This window comes from Elephas maximus, chromosome 6, assembly GCF_024166365.1.
Source record: "Elephas maximus indicus isolate mEleMax1 chromosome 6, mEleMax1 primary haplotype, whole genome shotgun sequence".
NCBI lineage: Eukaryota > Metazoa > Chordata > Mammalia > Proboscidea > Elephantidae > Elephas > Elephas maximus.
Window position 1 is genome coordinate 66,563,099 of NC_064824.1, and position 19,244 is coordinate 66,582,342.

The window sequence follows — 19,244 nt, forward strand, 5'->3', positions numbered from 1 at the left end:
CTTAATGTCTTCTATAATCCAGTCTTTTTTGAGCAGGGTATTGCTCAGTTTCCAAGTGTTTTGATTTTCCAAGAGTTTGATTTCTTTTCCCTGCTTTTTCTGTGATTGATATCTACTTTTACGGCCTCATGGTCAGAGAAGATGCTTTGTAATATTTCAATGTTTTGGATTCTGCTAAGGCTTGTGTTATGATCTAATATGTGGTCTATTCTAGAGAATGTTCCATGTGCGCTACAAAAGAAAGTATACTCGGTTGCTGTTGGGTGGAGTGTTCTGTATATGTCTATGAGGTCAAGTTGGTTGATTGTGGCATTTAAATCTTCTGTGTCTTTATTGAGCTTCTTTCTGAATGTCCTGTCCTTCACCAAAAGTGGTGTGTTGAAGTCTCCTACTATTATTGTGGAACTGTCTATCTCACTTTTCAATGCTGATAGAGTTTGTTTTATGTATCTTGAAGCCCTGTCATTGGGTGCATAAATATTTAATGTGGTTATATCTTCTTGGTATATTGTGCCTTTGATCATTATATAGTGTTCTTCCTTATCCTTTCTGATGGATTTAACTTGAGAGTCTATTCTTTCAGAAATTAGTATTGCCACTCCTGCTCTTTTTTGATCGTTGTTTGCTTGATGTATTTTTTTCCACCCTTTGAGTTTTAGTTTGTTTGTATCTCTAAGTCTAAGGTGTGTCTCTTGTAGGCAGCATATAGATGGATCTTGTTTTTTAATCCATTCTGCCACTTTCAGCCTCTTTATTGGTGCACTTAGTCCATTTACATTCAGTGTAATTATGGATAGGTAAGAATTTAGTGCTATCACTTTGATGTCTTTTTTGCATGTTGTTGGTAGTTTCTTTTTCCCACTTAATCTTATGTGCTGAGTAGATTATCTTTATATATTGTCCTTTCCTCATATTCATTGTTGTTGATTTTGTTTCTGCTGAGTCTCTATTTCTTTCTCGTATTTTATTTTGATGTGTAGGATAGTTTGTCTCCTTTGTGGTTACCTTCTTAGTTAATCCTATTTTTCTAAATTTAAACCTAACTTCTATTTCTTTGTTATTGCCTTTTCTCCCTCTCTGTATGGTAGGTCTATGACTACATTTCTTATTCCCTCTTTATTGTTTCAATGTTGTCTTCTACATAATAACATCACTGTTACCCTGTGAGCGTTTTTTTTAAATCTTGATTTATTTTTGTGATTTCCCTGTCTGGGTTGACTTCTGATTGCTCTACTCAGTGTTCTAGTCTTGGGTTGGTACCCGGTATTTTTTATTTTCTAACCAAAGAACTCCCTTTAGTATTTCTTGCAGTTTTGGTTTGGTTTTGATGAATTCTCTAAACTTCTGTTTATCTGGAAATGTCCTAAATTCATCTTCATATCTGAGAGACAGTTTTGCTGGATATATGATTCTTGGCTGGCAATTTTTTTCCTTCAAAACTTTATATAAGTCATCCCATTGCCTTCTTGCCTGCATCGTTTCTGCCGAGTAGTCTGAGCTTATTTTTATTGGCTCTCCTTTGTAGACGACTTTTCGTTTATCCCTCACTGCTCTTAAAATTCTCTCTTTATCTTTGGTTTTGGCAAGTTTGATTATAATATGTCTTGGTGACTTTCTTTTAAAATCTACCTTATGTGGAGTTCGATGAGTATCTTGGCTAGATATCTTCTCGTCTTTCCCGATATCAGGGAAGTTTTCTGCCAACAAATCTTCAACAATTCTCTCTGTACTTTCTCTTGTCCCTCCTTGTTGTGGTAGTCCAATCACTCATAGGTTATTTCTCTTGATAGAGTCCCACATGATTCTTCAGATTTCCTCATTTTTAAAAAATTCTTTTATCTGATTTTTCTTCAAATATAATAGTGCCAAGTGCTTTATCTTCAAGTTCAGAAATTCTGCCTTCCATTTGCTCAAATCTGCTTCTCTGACTTTCTATAGACTTGCCTACTTCTGTAATTTTATTAATCTTCTGAATTTCTGATTGCCATCTATGGATTTTTCCAGCTTATTAAATTTTTCATTATGTTCCTGAATAATCTTTCTAATTTATTTAATTGCTTTATTTGTGTGTTCCTTGGCTTGTTCTGCGTATTGCCTCATTTCCTTCCTGATGTCTTGAAGGGTTCTGTATATTAATATTTTGTATTCCGCCTCTGGTATTTCCATGAAGGGATTTCATCTAGAAGATCCCTAGACTCTTTGTTTTGAGAGCTTGCTGATGCAAACACAGTCTGTTTCTTTATGTGACTTGATATTGACTGTTGTCTCCATGTCATCCATAGGTTATTGTATTAGTTTATTTTATGATTGCTTACTGTGTCATAGCTTCTTGCTTTGTTTTATTTTGATATGCCCAAATGGGTTGCTTGAATGTGCAAGTTTGATTATTTTCACCTTTGGAGATATGATGACCTGTCCCCACATGGCTAGAGCTGTTATCAGGTATATCAGCCTAGGAGTCCATTCAGTTTTCTTGTATGAATTCAGCTCAGGTTTCTAGGTAGCTGATCATCAAGTGTGTGGTACAGGCTCTGTCCTACAGTCTTAGAGGGACAGGACTGATTGGTGTGGGTACTGGTATCTGATTCCAGCAGGGGGTCATGCTCTGAACAAGGCAGGAGGCTGAGAATCATCCCCAAAGTGACTCTGAGGAAAGCACATCCCTGTTCCCTAGAGCGTTCAGGTTGGTGGCTTCTGCAGATGGACCATTGGCACCTAATGTTTTTGGTTGTAAGGGCTGGGAGGTACCAGTTATTCTTGGACCCCTGTCGTGGGTGGTTGTGTGACCTGAGTGGAGCCACCAGTTCTTAGGCCCCAGTGTGAGTAGGTGAGGACCCTGTTTAATAGGCAAAGCAATATGAAACATCAAACAGCCACCTCTCTACCACATAGCTGAAACGGTTGGAGTCTGCCAACAAGGTCCTATTCTCTTGAAATAGGCCCACACAGGTCCATGCAAAGGGAAAGGTACTCAAGGTCCATGGACCGTTTATGCCTGGAAAGGAGCTGCTTCTGCATGAGCTCCCCTGCTTAGTGGAGCTGGCAAATTATCTTTTCCCCCCAATTTCAAATTTATTCCTTATCCAAGGCTGGGAGGATGGCTATAGGCGCTCAACAGAGCCTATAGCAGGCCCAGGGAAATCAACAGCCACTGAAGCCGGCTTGTGGGCAGGGGTGGGGGGTGGTAAAATATACATAAGTACTTAGTTTTTGTCAAAAGCGCCGTTATTCTCTGGTTCCGGAGGTGTGAATAGGCTGTGTGGCTGGCTGCTTGTCCCTGAGGAAACTGAGGCCTAACTCTAGTACTGGCCCACCGTTGCCACTCACGGGAATGGTGCCTGAGGGTTCCCCACAATTCTGGTCTGGTAACTCCTCTCTGCTTCTGAACTGTCTCTTCCTCCCCGTGCCCCTCAGTTTATTTTCTAAGCTTGCCTTTGATGTTTAGGGCTCTTAGCTTGTCATAAATATACTTGTTTCACTTATTTTTTCAGGTCTTTACTTTAAATAGGGCTCACTGGAAGCATCTGTCTATTCTACCATCTTGGCTCCGCTTCCACATATTGTTTCATGTCATGGGTTAACAGCCCCACGACATATCAACACTCTCCCTTCTCGAGCTTGGGTTCCCTGTTACCAGCTTTCCTGTCCCCTCTTGCCTCCTAGTCCTTATCCCTGAGCTGGTATGCCCCTTTAGTCTCATTTTGTTTTATGGGCTTGTGTAATCTTTGGCTGAAAGGTGAACCTCAGGAGTGACTTCATTACTGAGTTAAAAGCTGTCTGGGGGCCATACTCTGGAGGTTTCTCCAGTCTCACCTAAGGGATAATTTTTTAAAAAATAATAAATTTCTGCTGAAACACTGCACAGTGTCACTGGTTGCAGTCCACACACCATCCCCCCTCCCCCCCCCCCGCATCCCCTTGATGATGCCACTCCCACTCTATGGGAGAAAGACGTGTTCGTGTGCTTCTTTAAAGGTTTACAACTTTGGAAACCTTATGGGGCAGTTCTACTGGGTCCTAAAGGGTCACTATGAGTTGGAGTTTATTCTATGGCAGTGGGAAAGGCACAAGAAACAATTACATTAAGGCAATAACAATTGTCAACCATTTTTAGATTGTTTGCTATGTCCCAGAACCTATACCTTATACTTAAAAAAAAAAAAACTTAAAATACATTGTTTTATTTAAAAATCCTAATGACAACCCTATGATGAAGTCTTATTTTTATCATTATTTTATGGATAAGAAGGCTGAAGCTCTGGGAGCTTCCAGAAATTATTCAAGGTCACCCAACTGGGAAGAGGCAGGGCCAGGATGTAAACCCTAAGCTCGCTGACACTGAACTTGTGCCCAAACCTTTATGGTATCCTGATGCCTTGTGATAATAGAAAGGGATATCTCAGGGAAAGAGCTCCAAGAAGATATCATTTCACCTCAGATAATTTTATTTCAACAACAGCAACAATAAAGGGCTGATAGTTTTACATTTCTTTGATTACTAAGTATTTATTGAGACCCTACAAAGTGCATGGCACCGATATGATCTTTGGATGGGTACACAAGCATGTTAGACATTGTCACTGTCCTCAAGTTGAGAAATAAAATGCAGACTTAATAAAAAGGTAGTCATGTAAGTGAAACATTAACAACTTAATTCATTAGAGCAAGGGTTGGTGAATATCTTCTGTAAAGAGCCAGATAGTAAATATTTTAGACTTTGTGAATCAGAGAGTCTCTGTTGCAACTATTCAACTCTGCTGTTAGAGCACAAAAGCAGCCACAAACAAGTGAATGAGTGTGGCTGTGTTCCAATAAAACTTTATTTACAAAAACAGTTGATGGGCTGTGCCCTGTGGCTTGCCAACCCCTATGTTAGACAATATAAGGTACATTTCCAAATGGGCTTTTGGGACTTTAGGTGTTCTAAGAAGTTCTGAGGTGGGAGAGGAAAGTGAGTAAAGGAGGAAGTAAAGATAAGCAGGAAAATCGGGAGATGGTAGTCATAGAAATCCAAGGAAAGGGATAGCGTGATTCACTAAGGCCTTGAGGAAGACTTCAGGTGGGCCTCAAAGGATAAGTAGGATTTTTAGAAAAGGGGAACATCATACAGAAGGTATTATTTAGGCGCAGAAGCCCAATGAGCCTTTTTGGATAAATCTGGAAAATAAAGATTATGGGGAGGAACATGGTTTTGTGTGGAAGCAAAGCTGGCACCAGAGAGCCTGCATTTGTAAGTTATAAGGGCAAAGGTGTGTGCCAACTATGATGCCTTCGTCCTCCAAAGTGTGTAAGACCTCTCCCGTCCTCCAACTGAGTTGTGCCTGAACCTTTTCTCACCCTTGCCTAACCTGTTGCTTCTTTTCCCTGCTGCCTTAGATTAGGTGACAAACATTCCTCTCTCTTCACTAGGTATTTTCGGGCAGACAACTTCACTTCTGTTGTACTTTACACAAATTTATGTTTCTTCATATTAGTTATTAGGTTTTGTTGCCCCAAGGATTTTTTCCCCTTAATCTTTCAACTTCATTAAAGAAAAACATAGCTAAAATAAACGAAACTCGCTAGAATCAGAGTGCATGCTATAGAACACACCCTACAAGCCCCAAAGTCTTCTCTTTCTGGACCTCAATTTGGGAGCCATGATCCCTTAGTAACTGATTCCAACACACTACGGAAGAATGTGCTGTAAGCTTAAAAAACACAATCCTTAAAAAAAAAAAACAAAACAATCCTCAGCCCCAGCTTTTCAACCATTTATAACTCTGAGTGGAAGAAATGGAATGTTCACAACCCCTCCATCTGAGAAGTTTTTCCTCAGAGATAATAGCTGCTGTTTTTCTCTTGCCAACCCCATAAATAATGAAATCTTCTCTCTGCTTACAAACTCCAGGAGCAGATGAAGGCCCAGGAACGTTAGATGGGGGCAGGAGGGTATTGGAAGGACTGTGGGTGGGAGGAAGGTGAGCAGTGGAAAGGAAGCGCTGGGAGATGGTGTGGAAATGGTAGGAGACTAGGAAGAATTTAGTGAGAATTCCAGGAGGTGCAAGAGAAGAAATCACTCAAGCTGGGATTGGAGGTGCTATAGACTTCTCTATAGGGATAGGTGGAGGTAGGCAGATGCTGGCAGCAAATTCCATCCTGCTCTCGCACCATCTCCTCCTCAGAACATGGATTTTTCAGGAGAAACCTAGTTATGGTGAATACTAAGGGCAGCCTGTAATCTGAATAGAGAGAACATCTAAGTGCAGGATTATATAATGCCATTTGTCTTAGATATAGCTACTTGTACATTTGTGTGATGACAAGAATCTAGATCCCAATCACATCATTGCCATAACACTTCCATTCTGAAATATTTTCCCTCTGTATTAATAAACCAAGACCACAAACTCAACAAAAAATAAAAGGTCTAAACTAATTAGAGGCCACACCCATTTGGACTTGAGCGACTGTGTCCTTGTATTGTGCTATTCTGAAAAATACAGCCTTCTCACACATCTGAGGTTTCAATAGTCTCTGAGCTAAAGTAGTTTGACTGCATCTAAATGTTGGGGGGGAAAAAAAGGAAATTCTATTACACTTTAAAAGGAGTCTCAATTCTTCTGTTGACTTGCAGAAGAAGCCACGAATTATCACCTTATTCATTAAAACTATGAAGTTTCATTATCTTTCCCCCACCAAAAAAAAAAAAAATCTCTGCCATCCTCCAGAGCCCTCAAGTCATACCTTATTATCATCAATGACTCATCATTTCTCCTACGCTGCTCATATTCCAGCAGTCTCCAAATCACGTTGCTTTTACTTTTTCAAAGATTCTTGCATCTACTCGCCTTTTTGTTCCTACTGTTACAACCCTGGTACTCCTCTGGCATTATAATAACATTTGCTTCTCTTCTCTTTATTTTTCAGTATTTATCAGGTATCTTTATTATCAGAGTTTTCTTTCTTTGGAAAAAATGGTTTTGAAGCCCTTGGTGGTAAAGTGGTTAAGAGCTATGGTTGCTAACAAAAAGGTTGGCAGTTTGAATTCACCAGCTGCTCCTTGGAAACCCTATGGGGCAGTTCTACTCTGTCTTATAGGGTCACTGTGAGTTGGAATCAACTTGACAGCAATGAGTTTCTTGTCTCAGTATTTATCAGGCATCTTTATTACCAGAGTTCTCTTTCTTTGGAAAAAACAAACAACCTGAATCCATAATTGCATTTGCCTTTCCACTTTTAAAACTTGTTCTTAAGCCAGTCTTCTCTTCCCTCCCCCAGATTCCATATTACTATTATTATCATCATTATCATAAACACTGCTATTACTTTTATTCATATGACTCAGTTTTTGGCCATTTAAACTAGAAAAGAGTCATTTTGGAAAATATAGTTTTCAGATTTGATATTGATGAATTATGGCCCCAAACTTCCTACTTGATAAGGAAGAAAAATCTGTAACAAATATCTGGCGTGCAATAGAGGTGTTTAAAGACATTTACATTGCTAGAACAAGGTGTTTTTGCAGGCACAATTATCAGCATGTGGTTAACTCAAGATGTGATAAATAAAGGCAGAATTAGTGATTTTTGGCAAGAGCCCTGTGTGTCAGAATAAGGCTCACTTGTCTTTAAACTTGGGCTCAACTGGTTTTCTCTCTGTTGTTGCAGTCACCATCGTGACGTTATATAGTTCTCCTTCCCTATTTCAGTTTCAGTGACTTTGTCAACAGTGTAAAAGCAAAAGGCATCTATGGCATTACAACGTGATTCATCAAGACTAATAATTAAGCCGCCTACCACACATGCTGATGCTTAAGCTTTGAATAGTCTGGGCCAGGTCTGGTGGTGAAGTAGTTAAGAGATCTGCTGCTAACTAAAATGTCACCAGTTCGAATCTACCAGCCACTCTTTGGAAACTCTACGGGGCAGTTCTGCTCTGTCCTACAGGGTTGCTATGAGTTGGAATCAACTTGACAACAACGTGTTTGGTTTGGTTTTTTGTTTGGGCCAGGTCTTTATTTTCCTGCATGTTGTGAGTTTTTGGCATGTAATTTTTCTTTTGAAAGGCAGACAAGTGCTGAATTTTGAATTATAGAAAACGCTCAATTCTCAACAATCAGATGACTAACAGTGACCCTACATACAAGAGAACAAAACCACTGTCTGGTCTGCACCATCCTCACAATCATTGTTATCCTTGAACCCATTGTTGCCGCCACTGTGTCAATCCATCTCATTGAGGGTCTTCTTCTTTTTCACTGACCCACTATGTTACCAAGCATGATGTCCTTCTCCATGGATTGACCCCTCCTGATAACATGTCAAAAGTATGTGAGATGCAGTTTGCTATTCTTGCTTCTAAGGAGCATTCTGGCTGTATTTCTTCCAAGACAAATTTGTTCGTTCTATTGGCAGTCCATGGTATATTCAATATCCTTCACCAAAACCACAATTTGAAGGTGTCAATTCTCCTTCAGTTTTCCTTATTCATTGTCCAGCTTTCACATGCATAGGAGGCGATTGAAAACACCATGCTTGGGTCAGGCGCACCTTGGTCTTCAAGGTGACATCTTTGCTTTTCAACACTTTAAAGAGGTCTTTTGCAGCAGATTTGCCCGATGCAATATGTCATTCTTGACTGCTTCTTCCGTGGGTGTTGATTGTGGATCTAAGTAAAATGAAATCCTTGACAACTTGAATCTTTTCTCTGTTTATCATGATGTTGCTTACTGGTCCAGTTGTGAAGACTTTTAAGTTGAGGTGTAATCCATAGTGAAGGCTGTAGTCTTTGATCTTCATCAGTAAGTGCTTCAAGTCCTCTTCACTTTCAGCAAGCAACGTTGTATCATCTGCATAATGCGGGTTGTTAATGAATCTTCCTCCAATCCTGATGCCCTGTTCTTCTTTACATAGTCCAGCTTCTCAGATTATTTGTTTAGCCTACAGATTGAATAGGTATGGTGAAAGGATAACAACTCTGACACACACCTTTCCTGACTTTAAACCACACAGTATCCCCTTGTTCTGTTCAAAAACTGGCTGTTGATCTATGTACAGGTTCCACATGAGTATAATTAAGTGTTCTGGAATTCTCATTCTTCCCAATATTATCCATAATTTGTTATGATCCACACACTCGAATGCCTTTCGATAGTTAATAAAACACAGGTAAAACATCTTTCTGGTATTCTCTGCTTTCAGCCAGGATCCATCGGACATCAGCTATGATATCCCTGGCTCCACATCGTCTTCTGAATCTGGCTTGAATTTCTGGCAGTTCCCTGTTGATATGCTGCTGAAGCCAGTTTTAAATGATCTTCAGCAAAATTTTACTTGCCTGTGATATCAATGATTATTTCCCCTTTGGGTTGGGTCACCTTTCTTGGAAATAGGCATAAATATGGATCTCCTCCAGTTGGTTGGCCAGGTAGCTGTCTTCCAAATTTCTCGGCATAGATGAATGAGCACTTCTAGCACCAAATCCGTTTGTCGAAATGTCTCAGTTGGTATTCTGTCATTTCCTGGAGCCTTGTTTTTTGCCAATGCCTTCAGTGCAGCTTGGACTTCTTCCTTCAGTACCATCAATTCCTGATCATATGCTACCTGCTGAAATGCTTGCACTTCAACCAATTCTTTTTGGTGTATCGACTCTGTGCATTCCTTCCACCTTCTTTTGATACTTCTTGTCTCATTTAATATTTTCCCCATGGAATCCTTCAATATTGCAACTCAAGGCTTGAATTTTTTCTTCAGTTCTTTCAACTTGAGAAATGCCAAGCATGTTCTTCCCTTTTGGTTTTCTAACTCCAGGTCTTTGTGCATGTCATTATGATACTTTGTTTTCTTGAGCTGCCCTTTGAAATCTTCTGTTCAGCTCTTTTACTTCATCATTTCTTTCTTGCACATTAGCTAATTTGATGTTCAAGAGCAAGTTGCAGTGTCTCTTCTGACATCCATTTTGGTCTTTTCTTTCTTTCCTCTCTCTTGTTTTTTTTTCTCTTTTTAATGGCCTCTTGCTCTCTTCATGTAAGATGTTCTTGATGTCATTCCACATCTCATCTGGTCTTTGGTCATTAGTGTTCAATGGGTCAAATCTATTCTTGAGACGGTCTCTAAATTCAGGTAGGATATAATCAAGGTTGTACTTTGGCTGTCGTGGACTGTTCTAATTTTCTTCAGTTTCAACTTGAACTTGCATATGAGCAATTGATGGTCTCATTTTCTTTACATAGCAGCCAGAGTAATCTTTCAAAAATAGAAATCTGCCCCAGTCATATCCCTTTTGATTAAAGCCTCAAGGCCTTGAACTAGAATACAGGGCCCTGAAGAACTAGTCCATCTCTGACACTCTCCTCATCCTTACCTTTCTTCTGGCTACTCTGATCTTTCAGTTCCTCTAGTGAAACAGATCCCAAAGCCCCTACACACTACTATTCCTCTTGTCTAAGATCTGTTCAGGGGTCAATGGTGGTTCAATGGCAGAATTCTTGCTTTTCATGTGGTAAACCTGAGTTTGATACCTGGCCAATGCACTTCCTATGAAGCCATCACCTGTCTATCAGCAAAGACTTGAGTGTTGCTATGATGCTGAACCCAGCATGCCTCTGTCAGTTTGTCGTACTGTGGTGGCTTATGTGTTGCTGTGATGCTGAACAGATTTCAGCAGAGTTTCCAGGTTAAGACATACTGGGAAGAAAGGGCTGGCAATCTACTTCTGAAAATCAGCCAATGAAAACCTAACAGTCCAATCTGCAACTGATAATGGGGATGGCAGAGGGCATTCTTTTTTGCTTATGGTTGCCATGAGTCAAAAGTGCACTCGATGGCAGCTAACAACAACCATAAGGAATTTCTATTCAAACTCCAAGTCTCAGCTAAAATATTACTTCTTCAAAGAAATCTTGCCCGATCTAAATTAAGGCTCCAATCTTCTCACGATAGTTTGTACTCTTCCTTCAAACCTCTTAACACAATTTGTGATGGTGTAATACGTTGTGTGATTCTTTGATCACTATCTTCTTGTATGAGTCTGATTTGATCAGAGAAGTAGAGTTACCCTGAGTGATACCAAAACAGAGATTTATTATGGGGATTAGACTAGTGAAGAAGCTGGTGCTCTGATGGAGGGCCTGAAGTCTTTATATGTCAGCAGGATTGGCAGTGACAAAGACGTCTAGGCATGAAATGAGGAGAGCAAGTGCAAGCAGGTACCCACGCCCATCTCTTATCACCTTCATCGGTGATGATACGAGAGATGTGCAAAAGCAGCTTGTGCCCTTCATTGCGGAGCTGCGCATGTGTCTGGCCCAGGATTCAGAGAAGCTGAAGGAGGAGATCTGGCAGGATCTGCAGGAGCTCTGGGTGGGCTGCTGCCTGACACCAATAGAAAATGTGAAACAGCACATCAGTGACAATGTGTAGGAGCTGCTGCAGTGCCTGGCACCCTACACTAACTTTCAGAGCTACTACTTCATTTCCTTCCACCTTCCAAATCTTAAGCCGATTTCTCCTGGCTAACACTAAACAATGGGCTCAAGCATAACAATGATTAGGAGGATGGTGCAGTGTTTCATTCTGTTGTACGTAGGGTCACTGTGAGTTGGAACCCAGTCGATAGCACCTAACAACAACAAAATGTTAAACTGGAACCATACAGGGAAGGGAATCCTGGCAAACATAATTCCAGCTCAGCTAAATTGACACAGCACAAAACTACCTATTGACTTACTAGTCTGTAAATTCCATAATGGCAGAGGATATATTAATCTTGTATGCCCAGCACCTAGAATAGTTTTCAACTCATTGTAAGCCCTCGACAAGTTGTAATTCAATAAGTGAATTTTTTAATGAACAAATTCTGTATAGTGAAATTATAAAATTCACAAACTTTGAACATGGTGCTATTTTAACAGTGTATTTAACAAACCGAATCACTCTTGGCCACCTAATAATTGGTTTCAACAAATTGGCAAGCATCTCTTTTCCAGATATAAACTAATAATTAAGATGTAAAAACCTGTTGCTGTTGAGTCAATTATGACTTTCAGCGACCCTGTAGGACAGAGTAGAACTGCCCCACAGGGTTTCCAAGACTGTAAATATTTATGGAAACAGACTGCCACATCTTTCTCCCTCCAATCAGCTGGTGAATTTGAATTGCCAAACTTTCATTTAATTAATTTTTAAACGTCACTATGCACAAAAGGTGATTGTTCCTTTTCTTAATTATGAGATCTATACTTTTAAGAAGTTCTTGTTGTTAGGTGCCTTTGAGTCGGTTCCGACTCATAGTGGCTCTATGTACAACAGAACAAAACACTGTTCGGTGCTGTGCCATCCTCATAATCATTGTTATGCTTGAGCCCATTGTTGCATCCACTGTGTCAATCCATCTTGTTGAGGGTCTTCCTCTTTTCCACTGACCCTGTTGTTTACCAAGCACGATGTCCTTCTCCAGGGACTGATCCCTCCTGACAATGTATCCAAAGTATGTAAGACACAGTCTCGCCCTCCTTGCTTCTGAAGAGCATTCTGGTTGTACTTCCTCCAAGACAGATTTGTTCGTTCTTTCGGCAGTCCATGGTACATTCAATATTCTTGGCCAACACCACGATTCAAAGGCATCAATTCTTCTTCCGTGTTCCATATTCATTGTCCAACTTTCACATGCATATGATTCGATTGAAAATACCATGGCTTGGGCCAGGTGCACTTAGTCTTCAAGATGACATCTTTACTTTTCAACACTTTGAAGAGGTCCTTTGTAGCAGATTTGCCCAATACAATGAGTCTTTTGATTTCTTGACTGCTGCTTCCATTGGTGTTGATTGTGGATCCAAGTAAAATGAAATCCTTGACAACTTCAATCTTTTCTGTGTTTATCACGATGTTGCTTATTGGTCCAGTTGTGAGGATTTTTGTTCTCTCTATGTTGAGGTGTAATCCATACTGAAGGCTGTGGTCTTCGATCTGCATCAGTAAGTGCTTCAAATCCTCTTGAGTTTCAGCAAGCAAGTTTGTATCATTTGCATAATGCAGGTTGTTAATGAGTCTTCCTCCAATCCTGATGCCCTGTTCTTCTTCATATAGTCCAACTTCTTTGATTATTTATTTAAGAAATTAGAAGACTAAAATTCCCTGACAATTTTCCCAAGATGTAATTGATGGCCAAAAAAAATGAGAATACCCTTAGTCAACCGTTAAACTCTCTCTTTGGAACTAGCCTGAACTTTAATGGCTGAGTTGAAAATGGGAGACTTTGTAGGACAAGGGGATCAGAGAGGCAGAAACTGCCCACTTCTGTTCACAGAGTGCCAGGCAACCTTGCAAATATGTGTTATGGCCAAGGAGCTGGGATGTAAAAGGCCAATTGCCTCCCTCTATTTGACTACTGAAATTCCCATGGAGCTGATGTTACCCACCCAGAACTGGTCTTTGGAACATCTTATCTTTTCATTTTACTTGGATCCACAATCAACCCCAATGGAAGTAGCAGTCAAGAAATCAAAATACACATGGTATTGGGCAAATCTGCTGCAAAGGACCTCTTTAAAGTGTTATAATCAAGGATGTTACCTTGAAGACTAAGGTGCACCTGACCCAAGCCATGGTATTTTCAATCGCATCATATGCTTGTGAAAGCTGGACAATGAATAAGGAAGATGGAAGAAGAATTGATGCCTCTGAATCGTGGTGTTGGTGAAGAATATTGAATATACCATGGACTGCCAAAAGAATGAACAAATCTGTCTTAAAAGAAGTACAACCAGAATGCTCCTTAGAAGCAAGGATGGCAAGACTGCATCTTATGTACTTTGGACATGCTATCAGGAGGGATCAGTCTCTGAAGAAGGATGTCATGCTTGGCAAAGTGCAGGGTCAGTGGAAAAGAGGAAGACCCTCAATGAGGTGGATTGACACAGTGGCTACAACAATGGGCTCAAGCATAACAATGATTGTAAGGATGGCACAGGACCAGACAGTGTTTTGTTCTATGGTACATAGGGCGCTATGAGTTGCAACCGACTTGACGGCACCTACCAAGAACAGTCAATTATGTTTGACAACCCTTGGGTTTCTTAACTGGGCTTTGGTCTGTAGGGCATGTCGAAGACTATGTCTGTACGTTTTCCCGTACGAAAACTGTGATGAAATACCTACTGGGTGGTATGTTTGTTTCAGTAACATTTAGTTTCTAATTTTAAAGAAAACGCTCCTAATTTTTTATGATGTGCTGATAAGCGAGCTGAGGAGAGGATCCAGTATTAAGGACTTCAAAGAAACACTACATTTCTTGATTATTCTCCCAGACATCAGTAATTGAACACTTATGCAGCCCTTAAGTACTACATAGTAAGTTTGAGTAGTTGAAGATATTCTGGGGAAAGCATCTAGTAATGAACATTGAGTTGTTATATCAGTATTAAGTAAGTTTTAAATAAAGAAAGACCTTGGCACATCACCAACTTTCAAACTGCTATTCATTTACTCATTCATTCTTTCCACAAATAATCTTTTACGTGTCTACTATATACTAAGCACAGGTTAATACAGCAGGGTTATAGCAGTAAATTAAACAAAAATAATCCCCTATCCTTAAGGAATTTATACCCTAGTAGATGACTCAGTCAATAAGCAACTTCACAGATAACTGTATAATTATAATGCAGGGTTCAACGAGAGAGCTAACAAAGGGATCTAATCTAGGCTGGGATTCAGAGAAGATCTCCTTTAAAAATAATATTTTATTTACTTTCTCAGATGCTCAATAATGCAAAGTGGCAAAATTAAATGGAAAATGCTTAAATGGGCCACAGCGAGGCATTGTTTTTAATTCCAAAAACAAACAAATGAACAAATTAATGAGATAGACTTTCTAAATAAATTATAAACAAATTAAATTTAAAATGTGTTAATAATGATAAACTAGTTCATATCCTAGAAATAAAATTATGATTGGTAGCAGAAAAATCTGACAATGTCATTAATCCCATTAATAGATTAAAGAAAAAAAAAATGATTTCAATGCCCACAGAAAAACCATTCTGTAAAACACAATCTTATTCATGGGGAAAAAAAAGTCTTAGCAAATTTGGAAAGTAAGGAAATTCCTTAATCTGTAGGTTGAACCCACCAGCTGCTCCATGGGAGAAAGATGTGGCATCATGCTTCCATAAAGATTTACAGTCTTGGAAACTCTGTGGGGCATGTCTCCTCTGTCCTAGCGGGTCACTATAAGTCAGAATCAACTCAGCATCAGTGGGTTTGGTCTTTGGTTTAGGAGAAAAGTACATTTTTAAAAACCCTTCAGTAAATATATTTAATAAGAAAACTTTAAAAGTATTTCCATTAAAGCCAGGAGACCACAACTATTCAACACAGCCCTAGAAGTTCTAGTAAGAACAATAAGAAAAAATAACCAGTGTAAAGATTACAGAATGTATCAATTAGACTAAACATCATTGTTGTAGCTGGGAAATTATAAAGTTAACCACATTGTTCACTTCTGAAGGAAGGGACAAAATTGTCATAATTTTCAAATGATATGATAATCTTATTAAAATTCAAGGCAACCAAAGGAAAAACTATTTGCACGAGTAAGGCAGTTCAAAAGAATTGTTTCGGTAAGATAAAAAATAACATGAAAGAAACAAATAACGTTTTGTTATGTGTGTGTGAGACAGCAAGTGATAAATCAATGATATAGGAGAAAAAACCTCATTCACAAGAGTAGCACAACTTATAAAACGCCAGGAAACTTTTTTTTTTAAGATGTAAGACTTATTGAAGGGCATAAAAAGAAAACTTGAATAAATAAAAGATGTTCAAGGATGAAGATATGCTATTATAAAAAATACCTCCTAAAATTAACTTATAAATTTAATACACTTTCAATAAAAATGATTTTTTCCAGCAAATTTGATGATCTGAGTCCAAAATTAATATAAAAGAGTCAAAGTACATGAATAGCTAAGGCAATTTTTGAAAAGGAAATATAGCAGTTACAGAGGTATATTTTTTAAATAAAATAAAGAACCAATGAAAAGGCAAAAAAATGATAAATGTGACTAGATAAAATTAAAATGTCATAGAAAAGACACTGTGAACAAAGTTAAAAGAGAAGCAATTGATTGGAAAAAGGCTTTTCAGTTCAATAACTAGCAGAGTGTTAATACTTAGGTTAAATATAAACCTGCTACAAATTAAGACGAAAAAGACAAGCAACTAAGTAGAAAAAAGGCGAAGGATACGAACAGATTTCACAAAAGAGGCTAATAAATTCATGAAATCATATCCAAACTTATTAATATTGGGAAAATAGAAATTAAAACAACACTGAAATACCATTTTCAACCCATCATAATAGCAAAGTTTAAAAATCTTTGAAATGTCATCTGAAAACATCATTGTTGGTCAGGATAGGGAGAAAAAGTTACTCTGCTGGTGGGACTATATATTGCTACAGACCCTTTGGAGAATAATACGACAGCAACTAGTAAAACTGAAAATATGCATAGCCTACAATTCACTAATTCTATGTCTCAGTATAAATGCGTGAAAAACACATATATGCGCAAAAAGGAGATACTTCAAGGATGTTTATGGAGGCATTGTTTATATTAGTAAACTTTCGGAAAAACCTTCATGCCCATCGATACAGGAATGAATGAATAAAATGTCATTATATTCATGTAATTCAGTACTCTGTAGTAGTTAAAAAGAACTTTAAGTCAGTAAATATCAACATGAATAGATCTCAAAAGCAATGTTGAATGAGAAAAGCAAGATACAGGTTGATGTAGTTTGACGTTAGCTATGTATTTAACTAAACACAACAAATCCAACACTACCTGAATTTTTATGTTTATCTTTTACATACGCATAACATCTGACTGCATAGGCATATTATATATGTGTGTATAAATATATGTAAGCATATATCTCTATGTAGATACACGTATAACTACATGTAGGTCATTGTAAATCTGTTTTAGAACAGACTGGAAGAAAACAGCCAATGCTTCCAACATATCAGAAGAGAGGGTATAAGGCTGGCAATCAGCCTTGGAGCTAGGGATTAACAGAGATTTACCTATACCCCTACAGTATTATTTCTTAAACAAACAAATAAATAAAAGACTGTAAGCCAATGAGACAAAGAGTAATAATGTTTAATTATGAATGGCCAAATTAGAAAATATAGGACCAGGCCTATTATAGGCGCTCCATTAAAAAAAAAAAGTGTTATTAAAAGTTTAATAAAACTCTAAAATGTCAGCATCTATAAGAACTCTCAAGTGGGCCTCTGGATAATCTGGCTAAGGGGCTGTGATGGTTAATATTGTGTGTCAGCTTGGCTGGGCCATGATTCTCAGTGTTTTGGCAGTTGTCTAATGTTGGGACCACTCCCCTATTGAGATTTAATATGTGATCACCCTCATGATAGAATCTGCAGAGAGTAACCAATCAGTTGAAAGTGAGTTTCCTTGGGTGTGTGGCCTGCATCTGAATATAAGTGCATGTTGTGGCTTTTGCTTGCTCTGGATCCTGCAGCTGGCTCCTGTTCATCTGACCCCTGGTTCTTGGGAGTTGAGCTAGCAGCTTATCTGCAGTCTTGTCTGCCAGTCTTGGGATTCGTCAATCTTCATAGCCCGTGAAAAAGAGTCCTGCTCTCTGACCTGCCTATCTTGGGTTCACCAGCCCCTGCAGTTACTTGAATCAGTAGAAGCCTCTATCCTAATCCACGGACTTGGGTGTTCCAGCCTCTATAACCATGTGAGCTATTTCCTTGAGATAAATTTCTGTCTATATATATTTATACACTTTACTGGTTTTGCTTCTCTAGAGAACCCAGCCTAAGACAGGGGTCTTCATGGTTGCTTGTCATTTGACAATATTCTCTTCATCCAGAAACCCAGAGTGGTACACTAGCATTCATAGACAGTGGAGCAGAAAAGTCTAGGGAATTTTATTCCCATGAGATAATGTATATAAGTTATAACAAAGAGAAAGAGAATGAAAGCATAAGCTGTTCTTCAGTCTTAATCTTTCAAATGGTCAAGAGAATTTTTACATGCTTGCTGCTTTGTTATGAGAAATTAGAAGATACTATCCTCTGAAGTTTCCAAATGAGAAAGGGAACATTGCAACTGGGCACTATCACTGTCTTGGGAGATCAGTCATATCAAGGAAAAGAAGAATGTTTCAGTTATGTCCACAGCATTGACCTTAATGAACCTCTTTTTCTCAGCCCCTTCCAACTTGGGTAGTGGTAGGGGGAGGAAAGTGGGAGAGAGGAGAAGAACTTCTAGGTTTTCTAGGATCTAACAACACCAACAAAAAAACCAAACCCATTGCTGTCGAGTCAACTCCAACTCATAGCTACCCTAAAGGACAGAGTAGAGCCGCCCCATAGAGTTTCCAGGAAGCACCTGGTGAATTCAAACTGCTGACTTTTCGGGTAGCAGCTGTAGCTCTTAACCACTACACCACCAGGGTTTCCTTCTGGAATCTAGAAGAGCGAAAGTTTACCTGCAAAAATGAAACCAGTGTGGATTAGATCTCATTATAATTTAATATAATCTTAAATAGAAAATACAGGTATTTTGATAAAAGAAAACTTTTAATTAATTTGGACTCTGATAAGGGGAAAGTTGTCTCCCTTAACCTTTGGCTAAAAATCTTCTGAAAAACTGACAGCCCAAAAAGGAAGGATGGGAAAGTTGCTTACAGTCACAGAAGAGTTAGTTGCTAGAGTTTAACAGAAAACCCCCTGAAGTCAAAAGTATCTCTCTCTGTGTTATTCTGGGCTGTGTCCTTAACTCCATTCAGATTTAATTTGTACGAGAGGGATTTTGGGTGTACCCATCCATTAATTTATTCATTTCTAATTTAAAAAAAACTGCGTAAGTTAAAAATAACAGCAAGTTAAAATCCAGTGATGGTAAAAGCTTAATTTTTTTTCCCCAAGTAGTTTCTTTTAATAGGAAAAATGTCTCTAAGAGCATTGTTTAAAAATTGATGAGATCATTTGATCTTTATTGTTACCCCTTCCTATCAAACCGTTAAGATCATATGTTATTTTGAAATCGTTGAAATCCAAAAATTTTTATAGAAACCGTTCTCATCCACTCTCCGTCCAAAGTGATTATGGACAGGTAGAATGTGGGTGCGATAAAATATAAAGGCATTGTTGAAATTTAAATTCAAAGAGGTTTCCCTCTGGAAGAGACTGCAAAGTCAATTAGATCAGCGGTCCTCAGC